Below are 23,687 nucleotides of genomic sequence, written 5' to 3'. Positions count from 1 at the left end.
CAGTTCTTCAAATTTAAGGGCTAGAACCAGCTTCTCTTTCAGTCCCTCCTGAGGTAGCTTTGGTTGCTCTAGAAAAGTAGTTGTGATGGAGCCAGTGGGGATGGCACTGCAAAACTTCTAGAAGTCGATGTGATTAGCTCCAAGAACAGCAATGGGCAGCAGTCTTAACAGGAACCCTGCAGTCCACCCACAGGTGCCTCACTTAGGTAATGTAACTGTGCCTCTGCCATACCTCCATAATATTTTTATTTAAATTGAAAAGTAGGATGTGTAGACCCTGATTCTTCAAATGTCGGCAGGTGAAATGCAGTGTATTCTTCCCAGGAGCTCATGCAAACATTTTTTTCCTTCATCTTTGTCTTGCCGTGTTTAAGTTTGCAGCTGCTGGATTCTGCTTTGAGTTTCAAGTTCAAAGGCACTCAGGCACTCTTTGTGAAATATCACAGAAACCACGGAACTTCACCTGGCTTTGCAAGGAAATCTTGTCAAACCACAAGTTTCCCACACTTCCAGTTTTAGCTCAGAGCATTTTTTCTCCCAGCTCAGATTCAACTTAGCTTTAGTCTGAAGGATCACGACCCTTAGCGAACTTCTTCATGAACTTTGGCCTGCTTCCAAATTTGTGACAAAGCTCAGAATTCTTTCCACAATTTGGGGGTTTTGTAATGAAAGCAGAGGACAACTGTAATCAGCATTGCTTTTAACTCAGTGGGTTTAGAGATGGGTCGTAACCTTTGAATACAGCATCTGTGTAGTAGTAAGCTTGGCAGGCATTCGGGTTTTGACAGGTCTGTTCAAGTTCTGAAAGAGGAGTCCCACCTGTTGTCACAGCAGTGCGGCAGATTGCTAGCCCCGCCACAAAGACATGGGACGCTGCAAAACATGTCTCGGAGAAATAACATCTCCTGTGGAACACAGAGGGCTATATTGTGTTGTAAGAGACAGCCTTCATGCAAGCAGTGGAGGGGGTCATTTAGCAGCTGGACTCTTCAGACCTGTCTCTCTCAGGCCTTGCTGTAGCACAGTCTGGAGCGGGACCCCCACCATATGTTAACAGCATCGCACATGTGCCTGTCCTGGGCAGCTCTGGCTCCGCCAAGGGTACAGACTGTTCTAACAATTCTCCTCCTGTCCTTTTATATGTACGCTAGAGGTCTAAATGGCTCAAACAAATCACCTTTCACTTGCTGTACCTCTTACTTGCTTGTAAGAGAATGGTCAGTATGTAGCTTGGAAATTTCTCACATGTAGAAAAGCACAGAGAGATACAGTCTTACCAGCAAATGTGTCACAGTCATATGTAAACTATAGGCTAAATTCTTCCCTTTCCTGAGAACATTTTACCCTGCTCTGTCTGGGGAGCTCAGAGTAGTTTTCTTTCAGCATGGTAAGGCACACTGGCTTTCTCCCTTTTCCCACCAAGGGATAAAGTTTCAAAAGAAACTTCTCCAGGCTGTTTTTCCAGGAAGCTGCTTCACTCTCCCACCTGTACTCTTGTACTCTGGGAAGGGTTACCTAACTTTGGCTTTTGAGGGCCAGCCATTTCTTCCATTCAGTTGCCTGTTTTGTGACCTGGTTCATTACATATCAAGTAGCAGCATCACACTGCATGCAAGTCTTTGTAAGAAAAGAGGAACAGAGATGCATTGCTTTAGCCCAATCTCTTCTAAGGTCAATGTAGCTGTATGCCTGTGTTTTCAGCATGCCTATCTATGTAATTAGTCCTTACCTGTTTTGTTGGTTTAAGTTCTATATTAAAAGACACTCAAATAGAAAGTTTCATTGAAATTAATAATTTTTTTATTATATAATTCAAATGTTTCTTTAAAACCTATATTCCCCTTTTCAAATTTAACATTAGCCCAGCTGCTTTGCTTGTTTTGTATCATTAAAAAATGTAAGCAAAAAATCCCCTCAGCCATTTTTCATTTATAGGAGGGTGACAAAAACATAGGTTTTCTGTATTAAAAGTTGGTGTAGGTTGGTTTGTGTAGGTTTTGTTTTGTTTTTTTTTACAGTCAGGGAACAGTGCAGAAATGTCTGAATCTCTAAACCTGAAATTCGGCAGGTACTTAAATCTTTAATGAGTAGCATGTGCTTTGCAGTTTTTCCTGAAGATTTGCTCATTTGCTTCTTAGGATACATCAGTTGCTAATACTTCTATGAGCAGTCAGGTGGGCACACACACAAAGAAAAGGAAACAGGCTTATTCTTGGGGCTTTTTTCTTTCATCAGCTATGGTATTACTTTGTTCTGCATTTGCTGTCCCTAGCTTATTACACATTAGATAGTTAAATTTGAATGAATTTTGAATTTGAATCTGCAGAGATGGAGGTAGGCTCCATTCTTTAAAAGTTCATTTGCTGATTTGTGTTGCAAGTGCTTTAAAAGCTGTGCTGAAGACTGTGAAGTTGCTGGAGCTCTAATAGAAAACATTAATGTCTGGACTTTCAGGGGAAGAATGTGGTTAAGATTATAGAGACTGAGTCACTGTCAATGGGTGGTCTTTGAGTCCATATGGCACACAGTAGACAGGGGCACAGCAGAATCTGTGCTCAGATAGGTGACGAGCTGTGCTCTCCAAAGTGAAAATGTTTGAAAAGGGCTGCCCTACACTATATTTTGCCTGCACAGGGGTAAAATACTGTCAGGTTGCTTCTTAGTGCAGCTTTGTTTTAACTTTGCTACAAAATAAGATAAAGGGTTTGCTTAGAAGCTCGGTCGTCATCGTGCTACATGCTCCTTTTGGCTCCTCGGATTGCTTCTTTTCATTCGGCGCATTTTCATTGTTCTGTTAGGCTTTTAATGAGACAGTTACAAAATGTCTGCCTCACTCTGACCGCCATTTTGTAGCCTGATTTTTGGATAATGAAGACTGTGAGAAATAGAAAATAAACAGCGTGGTATGGAGGAGATTTCAAAAGGAGTAAAAAATCTGCATGTTTTATTTAGACGCTTAATTGTTGCTGACTGGCTGCGTTTAAACAAGCAACTTTACAGTGTCTGGAAGAAAACCAGCTCCCGAATTTGAGGAGCTGACCTTGGGTAGATGCCATTAACTGTTCTTTTCTATTGGCACGAACGTGCTGCTGGCAGGGTCTCCCTGTAGCTGCAGTCACTCACCCAGCTCTGAATCAGAACCTGTTTACACTGTATTGGGCCACCAAATTACACCATTGTCATCATTTAACCCCAGCTGGCAAATAAACACCACACAGGCACTCACTCACACTTCCCTGGTGGGATGGGGGAGAGAAACTAAAAGTGAGAAAACTCCTGGGTTGAGATAAAGGCAGTTTAACAGGTAAAGCAAAAGCTGCATGCCACAAGCAAATCAAAGCAACATTTGCCACTTCCCATCACAGGCAGGTGTTCAGCCATCCCCAGGACAGTGGGGTTTCATCATGTGTAATGGTTATTTGGGAAGGCAAACGCCATCATTCTGAGCGTTCCTCCTCTTTCTTCCCTCAGCTTTATATGCTGAGCATGGCGTGATATGGTGTGGGATATCCCTTGGGTCAGTTGGGGTCCAGCTGTCCCAGCTGTGTCCCCTTCCAGCTTCTTGTGCACCCCCAGTCCATTTGCTGGTGGGGTGAGGTGAGGAAATGCCTTGGCTCTGTGCAAGCACTGCTCAGCAGTAACTGAAACATCCCTGTGTTGTCAACACTGTTTCCAGCACAAATCCAAAGCACGGTCCCATACAAATGACTATGAAGAAAATTAACTCTATCTCACTCAAACCAGCAGAGCCTTTTATTCTTAATATTATTTGTAGCCCCTTCACTAACCACCATTTAATCTAGAATATGTAGGTTATTTAAAAAATAAGAATCATCAAAATACCTATGCTTAAGCTTCTCCCATAGAGCAACACATAATGTTGTTCAGAAAAAAAAAGGAGGGGAGGCTATGAATTTCATGAAATCAAGCTAAAAATGCACAATGGGAGTCGAAAGGACACTATGGAGTTGTTACTGTGGTCCTATGGATACAGTACTCACTGTGTGAGGAACTAATTTAGTGGCATTTACTTGGTTCCTTTATGAAAACCTCTGGTTTTTGCATATAACATAGGCAAAGGGGGAATAAGGAAGGGTGCTTTACATTCACAGTAGGGTGCAGCTTCGGAGCTGTTTAAAATTCTGCCATATCTTGGTGCTAATAGTTAAACCCAGTATCAGAACAGTTCTTCTATTTTTAAAATGCAGTCAATCATTTTAATACATTACACCCTTAGTGCCAAACACCTCAGAAAGTGGTGTGTACGGCAGTAAAGTTAAAGCATCTAAAACTCCTGTGGAGTCATTCTTCCTTTCTCACCCATACACATACAGTAAAATCTTAAAGCTGCAAAAGAAGTCTGAAATTACATGACAGAGAGTAAATCTTCCAAACAAGACTTATTTCCAGGTAGTTTGCTGTCATAGACTGAGCTAGGAAGGACAGAGATATTGCCTTACCTGACTCAAGTCTGTCTAGAAATACAGAATCTGCTTGTTCTTGGGTTTTGTTGGATACAACAGAAGTGTCTTGTACATTTGTTCTTCACCTACAAACTAAGGATTAATGCTTCCTTATCGTTAGCACTTGTAAATTACTTGGATGTTCCTCCAATATGCTGCAGGTACACCTATCGCTGTTATTAGTGATAAAATATGAATTACGTGACTCAGTAATGTTAATGGTGTATTAACTGGGAGAATTTTTAACACAATTTAAATAGAAAAGTAGCAGCACCGTATTTCACCAAATAACCAACTACAGTGACGGCATACCTGTATGTTACCTATATTTACAGTTCCATGTGGATTTTCTCATGGGTGAGGTTTTTCTTGTGTCAGTCATATTTTGAGAGTCACTTTCAGCCATTGTATTGATGAAAGGCTTTTTTTAAAGGGTCAGCAAGAAACATTGATGTTTTCAGCCATCAAACTGGTAGGACCATCAATTTGGACCAAACATGCCCAAAATAATCTCACGTGAATTACTAGTTAATTTCAAAAAATCTCGTTGCCCCAACAATAAATGAAGGGGGAAATTCTGAAAGAGATTTTCAGTTTCAGTTGAACAGTAACCTCCACAAATGTAGTTTTTATTCCATTTATGTAACAAAAAAATAACTCAATGCAAAACAAGTATAGCTGAGGTGAAATTGGAAACAAAGGAGCAAATTATCTGGGCTCAGATCATAGGTTACATAGGTAAGGCATCTGGATTTCCAGTCAATTCTCTGAAGGTGTAACTAGGAGTTAATAAGGTTTGCTTTCCTCTTACATAAGAGAATTTTTTACTCAGCGTCTGAGATCTAGGTTCCTTGGGGGATTAATAAGTGTTTTTCCATGAATTCAAAATAAGCACCTTGGAACTACCAGGCAGCTGATGACAGTACTTCCTAGCCTTATGCATTCATAACTGTAGTCGTGTATTTTTGCAATTTTTACATCTAAATACATCCTTACTAGGGAAAGCTGCCTCAGCAAGCAGAATATAAACATTCGCTCCAAGACTTCTTTAAAATGTTTACTGCTTTGATAAGCCATATATTAGGCAATATCTCAAAGGGTTTCTTTTAAAGTAGCAATAACAAGGGCTTATATTTTGTGTTTGTCTACTCTGCTGGGTCCCTTTCCATTACCTGCTTCATTTTAACAGGCAGCAAGCGTGTTCTGCTGCTTCCTTGAGATGCATCTGCAGTGCTGACATCTGGAAAGCAGCCATATGGGGTTCCACACATAGTTTTTGGAAGCACCATTTGCTGGTGGTGCGATCCGGAGCAGACAGCTCCTTTGGCAGAACTTTATTGCCATCTATTTTTAGTTGAACTCTTGTACATCAGATTACTGTGTGTGAGCTGCAAGAGTGTAGCTTGTAGACAGACGCTCCAAGAAGAAAGGAAGACTTCTCTGTGTGGTCGTTAAAGCGCTTGGAAGTGAATTATCTGCATGTACTTTCTGTGACCTGCCTCTGTCTCATTAGTATAACATTCAGAGTTGACAAAGAAACTGAAAGGAAAGTGGGTCTTGCACTTTCCTTTCTGTTATCCTCATGGCACATGGCAGCATATAATGAACTTTGGAGGACAGTGTTGGCCAGAATACTCCAGTTCTAAAATAGCAGAAATGAGGTACTCCACCAGCAGTGCACATATGATCAATGCGTCCTACAACAGAATTAATAACACTTTTATGGGATCTCTTAGCTGAAGTCTGCAGCTTTCCAGTAGTTCTAAGAAGAGGTCTTGACTGTTGTTTTGCTCAAAGCCAGGGAAAGGCCTAGTGTTTCCCTAACTCCTAGGGCAGTGGAGAGAATGAAAAACTAGATTCCTTGCAAAATTTTCCAGTCTCTGTGTAAAAAACTGCCTTTTGCAGAGGCTTGCAGAAGCAGCTTGGTTTTAGTGGTGTTGGTACTCATGCTTTTGTAACTTATTGCACATTTCTATGTCAAATAAGTAAGTATATGTGTTTATAGTTCATCATACTTAAACACACAGGGTAAAAATGAAAGACTTAGGCCTCTTAGTAGCATATGTTAGTGTATGTTTTGGAATTTATCCTGCAGTTCCATGCATTGCTTGTTGAATGGTAGAGGACAGGCTGTCATGGTGGAGTGTATCAAGTGCCTGATTCTTTTCTGAGCCTTTTCTGAAAAGGAGATTTTGGATATAGAAACAGCAGAGCACTCAAAACCCAAAGCTGTATTTGAATTGCCATTTGTGAAAAATATGTTATATCTTTACTAAACAATTGTTTTAAGCTCATGGAGAATCTCCATGAAAAATGTAGTTTTCTTTTATGAAGATGCTTGGGCATATTTTTAATTGATTTTTTTTTTTTATTATTATTGCTATTTTTAAGTAAGACCTTTCTCCTCTAAATGCAGATTGCAAGTCTTTACAAGCAGGTTGCAAGCAATTAGTTTACACAGTGTTTGGACTCTGAAAAGGACTTTACAGATCAGCAGTGGTTAGGAATGTAAGCTAGTGCCAGGTGAATGGGCAGCTTTCATTCCTTTCCCATAGCTAAAGTGAAAGGGTCAGAAATGATCACATCGGGTTTTTAAACAAAATTGTAAAAATCGCAGTGTCCATGTTTCCAGAAGCAAAAAAGCTTGATAACATTCAGCATCAGCTGTGTTAGCCTTCTTGTCTTGATGACGGCTTACATCAGTATTTCTTGTCTGATCATTGCTTCTTGACATTACTTTACCAAAGACATTCAGTTAAAAGATCTCAGGGAGAGGACCTCAGACAAATGCCAGTATTTAAAAGTCATTGCCATTGTTTCCCTTTGATGTTAGATACCTGTTTTCATGTAGCAAGGAGCTTTTCTTATGCCTACTTTATCAGGTCCCAGTTATGATAATGTGTAGCTTGTGTAGATACACTTAAGTATAGTCTGGTATATAGTATATATAGTCGAGTATCTGGACACAGCTATAGTCGAGTATCTGGACACAGCTATAAACCTTTAAAAATTACATTTCATACTATACCAGTCTTCCTATCTATATGTTGATTGTTTTTGAGTAACAGACCATTCTGAGAGACCTTCTGTTATTAAAGAAGATATAAATGAAGTATTTGTGTGTTCTCACATGCCTTATTAAACAATCCTGTGTCTTATGTTCACATCTTACTCTAGATATTGCAAAATACTTAGTTTACTTACTTCATCATTTATCGTGCAGTGTGGATAGTTGAAGTCATGGCAATCCTATTCATCCTTTCTACTTTAATAATTGGTAGTAGGTTATGTTTATGTCAAAATGATCATAGTTTATCTTACATGAATTACCATGTAGGTGAGTGTTATATTGTTACGCAAAGCTTAGATGTTTCATTATTGATAGAAAGTGATGTTCCTTTCTTAATGGGCTGTTTATTTGGAACATTCAGCGTTACAGTTGTCTTTCCAAATACAATTATTTGGGGCTTGGTTTCTTTTTTAGAAACTAAAGATCAAACTAGCAAAACATATTGGCAATCCACCACCAAACTTGGATTACCAAATATATTGGTAATCCACCACCAAACTTTGCAGGTTCCTGGTTTTCTACCAGCCCAACACTTTGCATAGACAGTATCAGCTGTCTTTGGAGGAAGCAGACTAGCGTGCCGCAAAAGACTGTAAAGTCATTAAGGAATTCACCAAGTCTGAGAGACTTTTGTGCTGAACCTTTGCATTTGCAAGTTCTCTTTCATGTGACACTTTTCTGTGAAAGTTTGTTTACAATTATCATTAAAGTATTGTACATTCAAAATGTCTCCTACCGGACTGGCTCAGTCTGCCTTCACTGAAATCAGCCACACAGTCCAGCTGACAATGGAGCACTTTCAGTTTCCAGCATTGAGATTACAGTGTGTTCTGGGATGATAGACCCAGTGCATATGTCCCAGTTTATCATCCTCATTTTATTTAAGATTGTTTGATTTTTTTGGCTTGTTTCTGTAAAAAGTTCTTTCTATGCACTGTCAATACTGCAAGACAAAGAAAGTAGGAAACTTGTATATTAATATTTACACAGCACCATAAAAGAGTGTGAAAAATGTGCATTTGACAACATAATTAGTATCCAAATTAAAATTATCAGAACTATGGATATGTAAAATATATGGACAAGGAAATATTTATGTTAGTAGGGAACCAAGCTTTTAGATTTCTTAGGTGTTTTGTGTTTAAATATTCAACTCTGATGATTTATAAATGATGGATTTTTTTTTTTGTTTGGCTTTTTTTTTTTTCCTTCCTTGCTTATATATTTTGCAGGGTCTGATTTTCTGGCCACAATAAAGCAGGCAGAATTACTTGATGTTGAGAACCTTGTTAATTTTATGGCCCATTTTCACATGGAGATCAGCTTTTATTTCCCTCTCACTCTTTATTCTTGATTCAGTTGTTAGTAAGGTTTACCAAGCAAAAACACTGGATGTATTATGGGAAGAAATCTAATCAATGCAGCACCAAAGGACAGTCCTTCAGAGTTCTCCCTAGTGGCTGTGAGCCAGACTAGAGGTTACTATGAGGTTACTCTGTCTGACTTTAACCAAAATACCCATCTACTTCTGAAAAGGCTGCCAGCAGCCTTGTGCATGTGTAACAGAAGCCTCATTAATACAAGCTTCCAATATATATACACCTGTTATACTAGCCCCCAGCACAGAGCCTGTGTTTCCTATTTTAAACACCTCGCATGTTTGTCTGCATTCCCTTCTGTCTGCAGTTGCTCTAGTGTGGTACTGCAAGAACAACTCATATTCAGTACCTCCAGGGAATGTAGAAAGCTAAATAAAGTTGTGGCAGATGTCAGTGGACTTTGCCAAACACTGTTTTTCAAGTTAGATAGTTTGAGAGATTCATTAGTTAATCCAGACTTCATGATACACAAGTAACCTCATTAGTAGTGTCTTCAGTGGATTTCTGTAGTGCCTGCTCCTTCTTCAGTTATTGTTGCAGAGAACTGCACTGACGTATGTGTGGAAAACACAAAACTCTGCTCCTCACCTTCCTCCCAGACCCTAATCTTCCTGTTCATGTACAGAGTTTAATAGAGTTGAATTATTTGAAAGATAATAGCACTTCCTCAGGGCTTTTACCTGTTTTGACTCTCTGTTCTAATAAATCATTTGACAGCAACATGACCCTAAGATAAACTTTTCCCCTTGCATGAAATATTTGTTCAGCACATTCCAGAATACGGGTTTACCTGAAAAGTTACGTATCTTTTTTGCTAAAGACAAAAAAGAAACTATCAAAAGCGGTATCAGATGCAACTGCTGATTCAGCACAGGAGCAAAACCTTAGCATATCCACTGAGCCGTGCACTTTCTGGCTACCTAGCTTTGTTTTCCAGACCAATGCACTGAAAATCATGTACGTCAGTACTTCTTGTAGACCCTTGCCGTATGTTGTGTGAGAGCAGTAAGTTTGCTTCATGTAGCTCTCAAGCAAAGTATACTGTTCCCCAGAGTAGGTCCAAAGATGATGCAGAGCTGGGATTTTCTCACCCAGAAGCTGGCAACATGTTCTTAGCTGCACACAGGTGGGTCCAGGGGACACCCTTCTGGTAATTGTGTGGCTCCTGCTACATCATGAAGTGGAGAGAAATTTCTGTAAGCAGGCACATCTGCTGTTGCTTTCACAGTTTTCATAATTGTTTTCACAATGCACAGTTAATAATGTCTGTGTGTAATCTTTGTTTCCAAAGCTTTTTCTGTGGAAATTTTCAGTAAGGAATGAATCCGAACACTAGATATTAGTGGCTAACAGTAGCCACTGTTAGCTACTAAATGTGAAATGTACTGCTCTGAATCAGAGAGATGCTGGAGAAACTGAATTAGCTGTACTTCTGTTTCAGCACCTCTCATCTGTGATGTTCTCCTTGTTCATATTGTGTGGCAGCATTTGGTTGTGAATTACAGCCTGAGTGGTGTAGGGCAATTTCAGTATACATGTGTATTAAAAAAAAAGCTTGAGAAACAGTCTCCTCAGTTAAAAATCTGAAGAACTTGAGAATTGACACTCTGGAGCAGACCAAGGGTCTGTCTGGCTTACTGTCTTGTTTCCAGCAGTGATTAGTAGACTGTTAATGTTATGGAAGAAATACAAGTGGTGATATGCATAAGGAATAAATAGGCAAAAGTGCTGTGGATATTCAGGTTAGTCACACTGCATGTGGAAAATCACCCTAGGCTATAGTTGCCATAGGCCAGAACATTCACACTAAAACCTGCAATTTGTATGATTGGGTTCACAGTAACATATTTTAGCATGCAGGCCTGCACAGTGTATCTTGTCAAACACCAGACATGTCTGGAGTTAAGTACATGTATTCCAGCCATTTGCTAATGATCTAATTGTGTGAACATTCATCTTCAGTGACAGTAAATGCAAGATTGTTCAAATACAATCAATAACTAACTTAGTCTTAATGCTTCTTTACATAATGGTTTTGATTTGACTTGATTGTTTCCATATTATTTCAGCATAAACCCCATTCTTTTAGTCTTTGCAGGTGTTTTAAGAACTTTGTTGTTGGTTGAAGTAGTATCATGTCACATAAATTTGCATTTTGCATAGAAGTGTTTTAATAAAGGCGCACAGTCAAGCTATAGAGCTTACAGATACATGAAACAGTGGTAGTTACCACACCTGGGATGTCTTATGGCAGTTACAAAATTATTCCAAAAAAATATTCATAGCAAACACTTTCCTAAAATAGGATTAGTGGTGCAACCTCATCGAGATCCTACTTCAACCCTATCCCTTGCATTTTAGTAAGTTTCACCTGTGAAACGGCAGCCCTGTAACTGCATTTGACCACAAATACTATTCCATACTTTTCATATGTTCTACTTTCACCGAGATTATCTGAACAGGTGAAGCAGAAATGAGTTACAATTTTCCAAGGTCTATTTAGGAGATAGTTCTTTTCTTTAAAGTTGAATTAAGTTCCTTGAAGTTAAAAAATAAAAGCATCAGACCCAGCAAGCTAACACTGAAGACACTAGATTGTTCAATGACCATTTAGAGCTCAAATCAGGTTTTGTTAAATACAATTCCTGTTTCAAGAGAGCAAGTATTAACCATTTTAAAGGAATAAAACTAGCCTGGTCTTGATGCTGGAGGTTATAATTCTGTAATGGGCAGCATAGGCCTGTATTTCCAGTTGGGGTTAGGTTGCCTTTTAGCAGTCTATCTCTCTGAACAAATGCTTTAGTCCATGTGAAACAGAAATGAGCCTGTCAGGAGTGCTATTAGTTGAGTAAGTTCAGTAGGTTTTTTTAGCAGTAGTAGTAGAAACTCGGAGCTAGGCTTTTCCTGTGGGAAGGCAAGAAAGTCACTTTTTGAAAGTTTCATGTGATACATTATTAAAACCTAGTTGCTATAAGCTGTGTTACTATTGTGACTATGTTTCTGAAAGGAAACATTTCACTAAAGAGAGCCACTCAGCAAGTGCTTTTTATTCTTCATAGGAATTTGCTGCTAGTTTCAGTTCTCGAATTTTCCAATAGAAAAGCAAGTATTTTCAGTCCATGACTCAGGTGTCATACACAGGGATCTTTGGATATTGGAGAGGAAAAATGTTAAAACTCCTCAAAAAAGATTGGTCAGCAGCCTGACCAGTACAGGGAAGAGGAGGAGGAATGGAGAACCTGTAAGGCCTGTGAAAATTTGCACAATAGTCTAGTTAAGGCTAACTGTAAATTACAGCTTACTGCATGGAGGAAATAATTCTTGTAGAAACGGAGCAATGGGCTTCCACTTTCTAGAAGTCAGCTAAGAGGTAATGTAGGTTCAAACCTACTCCCCTTGATGGCAAGTCTTCAAGAAAATACTTGCATGGTATTGTTCAAGTGGTCAAAAACACCCCAGCAGCAGAGTTCCGGTCAGTCATGTTGTTTTGGGAGTTTTAATTAATTAGACGGATAATTTCTCCTTTCTTGCCATTAAGTAAACATCTTGCATTGCTTTACAGTGAACTGTGGCTTTTCCGTTTTAGTGAACATTATGTGTCAGTTGTACTTTTGGTGTTTTGCATTGCACTACTGTCATTGTGTGTAAGAACTACTTTTAGGTAATCATGAGTTAAAACACCAATTCTGTTGTATTGAAACCTGCTATTGTAAAAGGGTGGCTTTTCCTACTGGCCTTCAAAAATATATACTCAAGTTAAGCTAAAACAGGTAAATTGATTTGCTTATTAATCCTTGAGGTTATCACTAGCACCTTTTTTGGTGCGTTGTATAGTGAGGAATGACTAGCTCTGTGACTTAGACTAAAACTAGATGTACACTTGCTTAACTGTCTCAGTGTGTAGATACTGAGTGCAAAGAACAATTTTACTCTCTGTTCTAAATATGCATTATCATTAGTTCACTGACTCTCAGGCTGTAACACTTTGCTGTCTCAAATACTGTAGTTAACACACTCCTGCTGCTTGCCTTCTCTTTTTGCTTTTACTCACAATGTTAAAATACAGTTCTTGCTAAGAAAGGTCATATTTGTTGCTTGGGAAACAATATATCTGATGTTCAGTAATACCCAATTTCAGAATTATACATAGCATCTTTAATTTAAATTCTGTATTCAAGTCCTTGAAACGTGGGCATAGTGCATTTCAGAAAACAGGAACAAGTTTAATATGGTGCTTCTTGTACGTTCTCATGTTTCAGCATAAGTCATATCTGGGGAACTGCTGCTCTTCTGTGATAAATCTAAAAGTGAGGGTTTACTTATTAACTCTCTGGAGGAGGAATTTAAGATCCAATCATGAAAACACTGACATGACTGAGTAAAGTTTTTCACATCTAAACACCTGCAGGGTTGTAGTCTACTGTAATAATGAAATAGTCTGAAAACCATGTCTATAAAGTCTCAGTGTAGCACTGTGTCAACACATACTCTTTATACAGCTTTAAAGTAGTCATGTTTGAACAGTTTCTTTATCTGTAGCTTTTCTGTCCCATCTTGTGTCTGGACTTTTTTCTGCATGTGGGTTCCCATTGGCCGCATGTCTGACTGAAGCTGAAGATTATTTTTGTGTACAGTACCTATATTCTATTTTAAGGAAAAATACACATGTATATTTCTTCTTTATTAATAAACTGAGTGACAATTTAAAATAAATTATTTCAGCTGTTCAGAATGGTACACAGATGTACTAACACTTTCAGAGTAGGCTGAATTGTGAGCAAAGTATTTTGTCACCAAAGGAGCAGAAGAAGAGGAACTGGTCTCTGATCACTAAGGCAAAATAAAGCAGTACTGAGATGGTGGCTTTGAGAAAAATAAGCCAGACTATTCTGGTACTTGGGTGAATTATGGAAGCAGCAACAAAAGAGAGGGAAAATCTTACCAAAGGAAAAATGTGGGGAAAGCATAAAGGTATACTGTGGAGTGCAAGAGCAATACTGAAATAGGTAGGGAAAAAAAAAAACAGAAAATCAGTCTGGGACATAAATTAAAAAAAAAAGGGGGGGGGGGGCTTCTAAAAGCCATAACATAATTGATATCTTCACAGCTTCATAGAAAGAGAGGATAGGAATAAGAAGTGAATAGGCATTGGTATGAATTGGGAAATGCCAAAAGGGAGGTGTCTTTTTGTTGGAGGAAAGCAATATTCCAAGAATATTTGATGGGGTGTTGAATATATGCAAGTTTTGAGGTCATTATGGAGAAAAGTAACCTTTCTTCAAAAACCATCAGCAGAATTAGCTGTAAAAAACTAGAAGCATTAAGACGTGAATAGATTAAGTATTCAGTCTGCTGAATAGGCAGAGAACTGTCATAGCATCACTTCTGTGAGATTACCCAGAACAATTTATCAAGTGTTGTTTCACATTCCTCATAGTTCTATGACTATCACAATACAAGAAAACAGAAGTTATTTCACCAGATTATAAATACTTTTACATGTAATTAGTTGCGCCTGTATTTCACTGTAATCACAAAGGGCAGGCAGAGGTATTACTGACACAAACACATTATCAAAAAACATTAGTATCACTGGCTACTGAGACTAAACAGCTGAATACTACTATTTTATGATTAATTGATACATAATGTATTGATGTCCATGCTTTGTTGATTAGTCGGAACACAGCTAATCTTTCTGCTGCCAATCAGTATAGCAGTTTTAAAGGACTGAAAACAACGCTGATATGCAGGAGTAAAGGCTGAAATATTTTTATCTGGTAACTTTTCTTTAAAATTGCTTGGCTGTAAAAGTAGAGGAGACCTTTTTAACTCAAAGCTTTCAAGGTCTGTGGCAGCTAAATTGAGTAGTGTCCAAAATCTGAAGTCATATTGCTTCCCTGACGGTAAAGTCATCCCTCTACAAAGTGCCATTCATGCCCCATCTACCATCGATTAAGGCTTTCAAAGTAAGTTTGAAGTGGGACACTGGCCTTCTATTGAAGCATATTCCTCACCTGCAGAAAAGAATTTGGAAGGCCTGCATTTAATGTCTGTGTGTCTGTTTCTCACTTTTTTTCCCCTCATAATGCTAACATACAGATTTTATTATTTTTTTCTCCTTTACTTTTTGAAACAGAAAGAATAACATAGTGGGGAACCAAGCTGGAAGATTAAATAAGTGAAGACTGGTCATCTATGCAGAGGAAATGACAAGGTATGCATAGCAATCACACTGGAGATTCATTTCTTGCTGGTGCTTAGGTCTTCATGGTAGATTACTTCTGGCAATAAAATTTAAAAATAGTCCTCAGAAACCTAGAAAAAAATGTTTTTAAAAGAGCTTTTTTCTTCTGTTTGATTGCCAGAGTAAGCAAAGTGAGTGTTTATGTCTTTAGAAATATCTTTAAGATACATCTTTAAACTCATTACTATGCTGAATTGGAGTTGTATTTCTACAAGTAAATGACAGTCACATTCATGAATTAAGGACTTTTTTGGCAGAGGCCAATAAAAACAACCCTTCTCCCAACACCAAGCTGAAATCCCTCCAGATACTATCAATGGTCGTTCTTGAGACTTTAAAATGATCATTTCATGGATTCATTTAAATCACGGTACACTCAGTGCAGGAGTTGTACCATTTTCTCTTTCTTTGTCATTTATAACCATTACAAGAAGATGTGCTAGTACCCGTTTTACACTGCAGTTAAAGAATATGTCTTTTACATTTGTCATCCTGTAGATTTGTAACTCGAAGAAAGCAAAATCAGCACTACTAACAACTCATGCCTCTCAAATATTTTCAGTAATGTGGATGTATAATATTTACACAGTGACTGCTAAGAGACTGGCACAAGCTATATGCCACTTGAGTTCTGAGGTTAAATGTTACTTCAGTGATGCATAAAATCTGTATTGACCATCTGCCTATCATTGAATTGAACCCGTTAATGAACGTGAGATAGGCAATTATGATCTCCATTTAAAAAGTGATAAAATTGAGCCCCAAAGGCCTCGTGTAATCATTTCAAGTCATATAGGTAGTGTGTAATAGAGCCAGCAATGAAAGCCAACTCACCCGACCTGCCATCCTTCCTATTTGGACATCCCTGCATTTGGTGTCCTTTTCACTATGTTCTGTCATGTCTGGAATGTGTACATCAAGAGCTATACATTCTTTATGCACTGTTTTAACCATCAAATTCTCTTGCAGAGTAACTTAAGGCATGCAGTTAATGTGGATCATGCTGGTCCATAAAGAACAACATGAGACGCAGTGCAAAAAGGCCAGCATAAATAGCACCAGATGGCCTTTATAAACTGAGCAAAGGCACAAAATGCCAAAAGGGAGAGTTGTTATTGTGACCTCTCTTTCTATTTTTTTGCATTTTGTTGAGAGGAAGACTACGCAGATCTTTCTGTAGTACAGAGCGGAACTGCTGGTATAGGACGATTTTCCTTTTGTAATCTTGCTGAACATCTCTTTGATTTTCTTTAGTAAATGTCAGGTCACATGTTGGCTGCTTGCATTCTAAAACTCAAGTATAAATCATTTTCTCAAGTGACAGAAACTGTCATTTTACCTTGCAAAATATTTTTCTAACTGTATCTTATGTAACTGTTACAGTTGTTGACATTTTCCTTAAAAGCCCTGTTCATTTGACACACAAGATTCAGTATAAATCTATAAACTGGAACACAGAATTCTTTTGCCTTTTCTTCTGTTTCCTTTACCATGAGTTGAAGAAAGCAATATTATGCATTTCTGAGTCACGCTGTAGAAAGGTATTTTATTTTTAATATCATTAGAATTTTAAAAGAAGGGGAAGGCTAAACCTTAGCATAGGTGAAACCAAGAGTTAATAGGCTTCAATTATAGAAAGTGGCTATTAAATTTTGATGGGATGCTATCACTGATACTTCAAATAAAATGTTGATATGGTGATGTGGGGAGTGTGGATAATGAGTTGAATGCTAGAGAAAGGTTGTTGATTTTTATGGAAAATGTGTATAAAAAATGCATGATCCTCCACCAGAGATGTTCATGTCAGTGCATAGACTCTCTCTTGGGTTGTGTTTACAAGAATACAGCCCTATATAGCTGTGTCTTAGCATAGAAAAAGACTGAAAGTATTTGTTCAAACCTTATGTTGTGTTGTGCTTGATTCCTGCCCAGTTTAAGGGTGATGATACTCTGCCATTAGTAATCTGCTTTCTGTCTACTCTTACATGTCTGCAGAAAACTATAGATACGTCCTCCTATGGGTCTTTTAAATTGATTTTACAAAAAATAATAATTTCTTAGAAAAATGGCTGCAGAATGTGGAGTCAATTGGTATGAAATTCCTGCTGGCAAGGCCTTTGACTTGCAGCTTCTGCTGGACCCAGCTGAGGGATGGTAGAGAAAATTTTTGCAGCTATTTCAGATCATTACTTGTGCCAATCTCGCCCTAATGAGCAGTGAATTAAAGTGTTTCCACATCCTTCTGCAAAAATAAATTCAAGAAACACGGTGTTCCTCATGAGGGAATGCTCCAAGGGTGATCTGGGTGGCAGGAGTTTGGCCTTGAGCACGGGTGTATTAATCCCAATGCATCCAAATGTTTTAGTTAAATTTTAAGCAAGCTGGAGACCCTTATGGTAGAGGCAGGGTATTTTAAGACACCTTTAGGAGTTCGAAGACATATTAAGATGATGTGAACTGGAATCTGAATTGCTGGGTTAAGTATTCTGTTGCTGTTAAAGAATTGCGAAGTTTAGGAAAGGAAGTCAGATCTTGGTCTAAATATGTCTGATTTATAATGAGGTGCTGTATACCCACATAGCAAATAGTTGAACTCAGACACATGTTAGAGGGGAGCTTTGTCTCAGTTAAAGAGTGAAAAGTGCCCTACTCAGTCCCATGACTGCCCTGAAGGCCAAGTTTCTCACAGAGCTTAGAGCAACCTACTCTGGCATCTGTGGCATCTCATGATCATGAGTTTGGGCTTTGTAGAATCTCACTTCCTTTCTTCTCAAAATCGGAAGTAGGAGATGGGTGCCTAGGAAACAGATACCCTGTATCAGTCTACATGCTTACATGATCTGTACGTTGCCAAAGCTGGTTCATGGACATTACAAATCGTTCTCCTCAGCTCACAGAGTCAGGAACATAATACTTTACAGTTGTGGAAGTGAAGCACAGTTGTCAATACTTTAGGATGTATAGCCTCAAAGGTTGAGGACAGATATTTAAAAGCATTCAGCATGGGTCAGCTCATCTTGTAACATTTTCAGGGAGACCAACAACAAGGTTGTGGTTTGCCTTTGAAAGTCTGGCTGGTTATTTCATCTAAAGAAACCAGGAGAGCTGACTTTATTTTTCTGAAAACCTGACACAAGTATCTGCCCACGATCATGAAGGAAATTTGTGATACAGTTGTGAAATGAATCCTGCTCTCTCAAAGGACCTTCTTCCCTCCCTCCTTATGCTCTTTTTTTGTTTCAAAGACTTTTTTTGCTGAGGTTTTTGGAAGACAATATAGCTGTTCTGTGAAGCGCTCTCATTAAATCTCTCTTTCTCTTGCTGCAAGCTGTAATAGTGGGGGACTCCCAACAGTACTCTCAGGAAGACCTATAGTGCACATTAGAAAATACTGGGTCCTGAACCTAGAAGTCTCCAAAGGCTTACTGGATGATCTCCTTTTAAGATCTCTATTGGTACCAGTTATCTCAAATTACAAACAACTGGCAGGTCTCAGAAATCTGCAAGAGTAGGTCTCCCCAGTTGTTGTATGTCCCAGGAGATGTACAAAGAAAGGGAGGATGATTAAAGTTTATGACGTGAGCAAAAAGAAGTCAGAGGGACCATTTCTTAGTGCTCTTTTTATGAGTTTTTTAAAGGAAAAATACCATTCACTGACAGGCCTTTCTAGTGATTGAATGCACTATGAGTTTTGCATTTGCAAGAAGGCCTAGAGGAACATGCTTTTTTCTACTGGAAGACTTCAGTCTTTAGCGTTCTCAATATTAAGATCATTGGAGCCAGGGTTCCCTGCTGATGTTACTAAAATGAACTTTAATCAATCTTGAAAAAAAGACTTTAATAACCTGAATTATGGTCCCCAGTGTTAGACCCTTGGTAGGTGAGGCAGCCTAGCAGTGTTGATTTTCTAATGCTTAGCATTTCTTCTGAATAGTTTTGCCACTCGTTAGCAGCGTATATTTTAATAAAACCTCCATTTATAAAGGGCCTTTTCTCAGCAATCTTTCTATGTTTAAGTGGAATGTTTTTACATCCTTCACATATATATTTCCTCATTTTGAAGAAAACCCACGTTTTTGAAGAAGATTCTGGATTCCAAAACTAATCTAAAAATGAAAACTTCCTTCCCTTTCTAATTATGACACAGCTCTTGTCAGTGTCACCAGATGGGGAAGATAAGCAGAAAGTAGCATGGATACCCAACCAGTTTTATCCTTTCATTTTCACTTTTTCTGTGAAGAGGCAAATGCTTTTCTTTGACTCAGTACAGCATTTTAACTCCTGGCCTGTATGTATAGAAGAACTGAAGAGTTGGTTTTAATAAAAAAGCCTGGAGAGGTTTAGGAAATTCAGAGCCTCTCTGAGAGAACTGCAAATATCTGAAAGGGGCTGCCTTCATTTTTGGCCAGGAAGTCCAATGGGAATCCATAGGAGCAATTTGCTGATCAGATATGAAGAAAGAAGTGTGGGGGGGGGGGAGCCGAAACTAATAATGCTGCTAATATTTCTCTAGGTTTGTGTTCTGTCAAAGTAAATTACAGCAAAGTCCACAGGTGGCATCTTGTATGTGGCCTGCAGCCTTCTGACCTCCTTCTGAAAGGTGACCTTGTGGTTTGATAGGTTGGCTCTCTGTGAGTAGGTTTGTTACTGAACAGACCACTATGCTTCTCCACAGCACTATTGCTGTATCTTTATAGGGACTGCTAAATGATGTGGTATGTACCACAGAGACCACTGTCCAGAGAAAAGTGTTGACAAAGAGTGAGAGGGGGTTAACCACAAAATATTTACCATTTTATGTGCACTGAAAAAAAAAACCCAACAAAACTGTAGCTGAAAACAGGATTTTCCTTTAGTGCTCTTTGTGCATTGTGGTTTTACATTGGCTACAGAAAAGGTTCTGTACAGTGTTGATTCTCCAACTCAGATGGCAAACAATGATTAACCAGTTCCTTCCAAGTGCTCACTAATGAGCAGAAACCAAGTTGAATCACTTATTCATATTGAATTAAGCTTAAAAAGAAAGTCATGTAGTTATGAGCATTAACATTCTCATCTAAATCGAAACTTTCCCAGAATAGCGCACTTGGGGCTGGATGTCTTTCTTCAAGCTTATTTCTAGTGGCAGAGGATATGAAGAAGTAAATGATAGTAGAATATGATTATAGTTCTTAATGTAGTTTAAAATTACTCCATTTTAAGTGAAATTGATGCACAAGGGCAGGACCTCTTAACCACATACATTTAAAAGCCTGTCCTACACAAAAGTGTCTTGTGTGCTGCTCTTGAGACTTACTATCTTGTCTAAAGCTTCTTTAAGATATGAGTGGAAGCTCTGCTATAACAGCAGTATCAAGGATTTTGGATTTATGGCATTAAGAGCTAATGGGAAGCACATTTGCTGTACATTCACATTCTTAAGCTGTTTTACTCATGGCACTTCAAGGCCAGATGAGGCCCAGGTTAGATAAGCTTTCAAATAAAAATTAAAGCAAAAAAAAAGAGGAAGGTTTTAATATTGATGATTTGAGAAATAGTGTATATACGTATATATTGCCATCAGTGAGATTATAATGAAGCAGGCTGGGGACCAACTGTCTAGGAAGCAGCTCTGTAGAAAAGGATCTAGGAGTCCTGGTGCACAAGTTGACTGTACCCTTTGGACAAAGAGCCAACTGCATCCACTGTGTTAGCAAAACTACAGCCAGCAGCTCTATAGAAGTGATGCTCCTCAATTTATCACTTGTGAGACTATTTTTAAAGTATTACGTCCAGTTTTGGGCACCCTAGTACAAGAAAGATACCACCATACTTACATGAGCCCATGGAGGGTCACCAGTCTAGTCAGGGCTGGAGCATGTGGTAAGCAAGAAGCTGAGAGAGCTGGGTCTGTCCAGGCTGGAAAGAGAAAGGCAAAAGGGAGGCTTTATTGCTGTCTGCAACTACCTGATCGCAGGCTAAGGAGAAGATGGAGCCCGACTCTTCTTGGAAACACACAACAATAGAACAAGGGCCAACAGCTGCAAGTTGGAACATGAGAAATTCCAGTCAGATACAAAGAAAAGATTTTTACCAAAGAATGGTCAAACACTGGGACAGGTGCCCAGAGAGACTGTGGATTCTCCATCCTTGGAGGTGTTCAAGATTCAGTTGGATACGTGCCTGAGCAACCTGACCTAATAAAACCTGGTTTGAGCAAGAGGTTGGGCCAGATGCTTCCAGAGGTCCCTTACAGCCTGAATTATTCTGCGGTTCTTTGCTACCTTCCTAACAAGAACTAAAACAAGAACAATATTGCAGACTTGGACCACTGAAAGATTATAGTGAAAAGGAACAACCTGTTAAAAATCAGAATGGAATTAATAATACTGTGCATCTGATCAATTCACCTTCTGGCATCAAGTCAGGGCTTTATGTAATGAACAGTTACCTCAGCATTTCTTCTGTATGGTTCTGCCTGAAGTGAAATCACAGCTTCACTGAAGTCTGATAACAAAATTCTCATTGACTTCATGATGCTCTGAATTCTGTCAGCTTAAATTGACATCATAGGAGGGTTCTGTAAAGTCAGATAATGGTTTTGATGTGAGGAGAACTTCAGAGAATAGTTTTCATTTTTTCTGAAAGTATATTTCACAACCACCAGACTCCTTTATTATATACAGATAAAGTTATCCTAGTATTTGAAGCAAAAAACCCAGTGTTTCTCTCTCAGCTTTGTACTTGTGTTCCTGTAATGACAAATATTTAATTGAGTTGTTCATAAAAGGAGGGAAAATTGCAGGGAACAAAAGCGTCCTTCCTATGATCCCCAAGTTAGACAGTATTTATTTCAAAGCTTTGGAAACTGTTGGCCAGCTCTGACATTTAGAAAAAACATCTTCGAGAAAAAGGACTATGTAAAAAGTCCAAACCTTATCATTTGAGCTTAATTATCCCCTAAAAATGCTTGCCTTTTACAATGGCGATAAAACATAGAAAATGCAGTATAAACAGACAGCGCAGTATTAAGGCTTATGTTCCTTACCTGCATTTCTGAAAAGGGGGAAGGGTTTTTTAACATTGCTTAGGCTGGCTTTATGAAATGGCACTCGTCAGCAGAGTGTATATAGCCTTGTTACTGTTATGTTTATATGACAAAAAATATCCAGGATCTGTTTCTTCCTCTTATCTAACCAGCTTATTTTATGTTACATATACTGTTGATTACATTTTTTTGATTGTATGGATTACGTTATGTATAAGATCCCTTCCAACCCTAACCATTCGATGATTCTGCGTGTGAGTACAGATAATGATAAACTCACATTGGAGTGTACTTGGCTTGTAAAATTCTTATGCAACTCTGTGGAGTTACTGTTACTAAAAAACCATTCTGGAAACCAAAGTGCCTGTTTCAGCAGCCCAGTCTTGATCCTTTATTGCAGCCAGTGTCTTGGATGAGTGCAGGTGTACATGTGATTATGAATTTAGAATGGTCCAGGAATATTTAAGATGAAAAATACCTCCAATGTAGAGGTTAATTTCTCATGAATAATGGCTACAAAATAATTTGGTATTTTTCCACCCTAACCTTCATAATATACCCTTCTGTAAGAGCAGGCTGGCTAATAAGAAGTGTCTGTCAGCATCTTGTAAACTCCACTGTTTGGCATTTGTTGTAATTTTATAATAATATTAATAATTTTTTTTTTGCTTCTTTCCATCATACATTTTAGCCTTCAGAACTTATTTTCTTTACAGCATTTTCCCTGTAGTTGTGAGGGATTTTCGTGTATTTGTAGAGAATCTAACATAATGCATTAGTTCAGTAGCTGGAGTATTAAAAAGCAAGAAGCATAAGACTTGTGATTCTGAGAACTGGTAATACTGCTTTTAGGATTTAAGAAGATTTTTTTATTTTTTTTTTAATGGAACATTTATACGCTTGTACGTGAATTCGTTACATGACATACACCATGGTTAGCAACAGCTTTTGTGTATCATGGCTCAGGTTCCCATACACTCCTGACAGTATGTATATTCATGAGATTCATGACATTTTCCTGCATCTGCTCTTATAACAGATTTCGTTTCAAAGCAGCACTTCATTGATGTAGTACACTGACACATTTTAGGTATAATTGCTTTTCATCTGGTTGTGTGATTATTTTGTGACACCTAGTGGATAAATTGATAGTAGTGCTGATTTTAATTTCCTTGGGTTTGTTAGATTCTCTTGACAGACATTCTGGCCTGGAAACTCAATTCACATTACAAACACGTAGACTCTCTTCCTTTTTTACTTTCTCCCACCAGCTAACTTTGCTCATGGAATAACTTGCTTATAGCCAGGTGAACAAATACCCAACACCAGTCTTGAGGAGTCCCTAAATAATACAAGGTAGTAAACATTTGAAAATGTCATTATATCATTTAGTCAGGATCCCTCTATCTGCAGAGTGTGATCTTTGCACTCAACTTTTCCTACTGTATCTGCTTTTTTGTGATGTGCTTCAAACATGCAATTCCCTTAGGTATATGCTATA

At 38.4% G+C, this 23,687-nt stretch overlaps 1 long non-coding RNA gene across 1 annotated transcript in view; it reads left to right on the top strand.

Moving 5' to 3' along the window:
- Positions 1-23,687, top strand: part of LOC130608625 (uncharacterized) — a 119,501-nt gene that overhangs the window by 90,859 nt on the left and 4,955 nt on the right. The window contains exon 8 of the long non-coding RNA XR_008974586.1: positions 15,052-15,129. This is a non-coding gene — a long non-coding RNA (uncharacterized LOC130608625). The remainder of the gene's footprint in view (positions 1-15,051; positions 15,130-23,687) is intronic.

The sequence above is a fragment of the Pezoporus wallicus genome, unplaced genomic scaffold (assembly GCF_028554395.1).
Source record: "Pezoporus wallicus isolate ANWC-B61680 ecotype Strahan unplaced genomic scaffold, APGP_CSIRO_Pwel_v1 scaffold_3294, whole genome shotgun sequence".
Taxonomy (NCBI): Eukaryota; Metazoa; Chordata; class Aves; order Psittaciformes; family Psittacidae; genus Pezoporus; species Pezoporus wallicus.
Note: the sequence above shows the minus strand (reverse complement) of the source record. Positions and strands in the feature narration are given on the sequence as shown.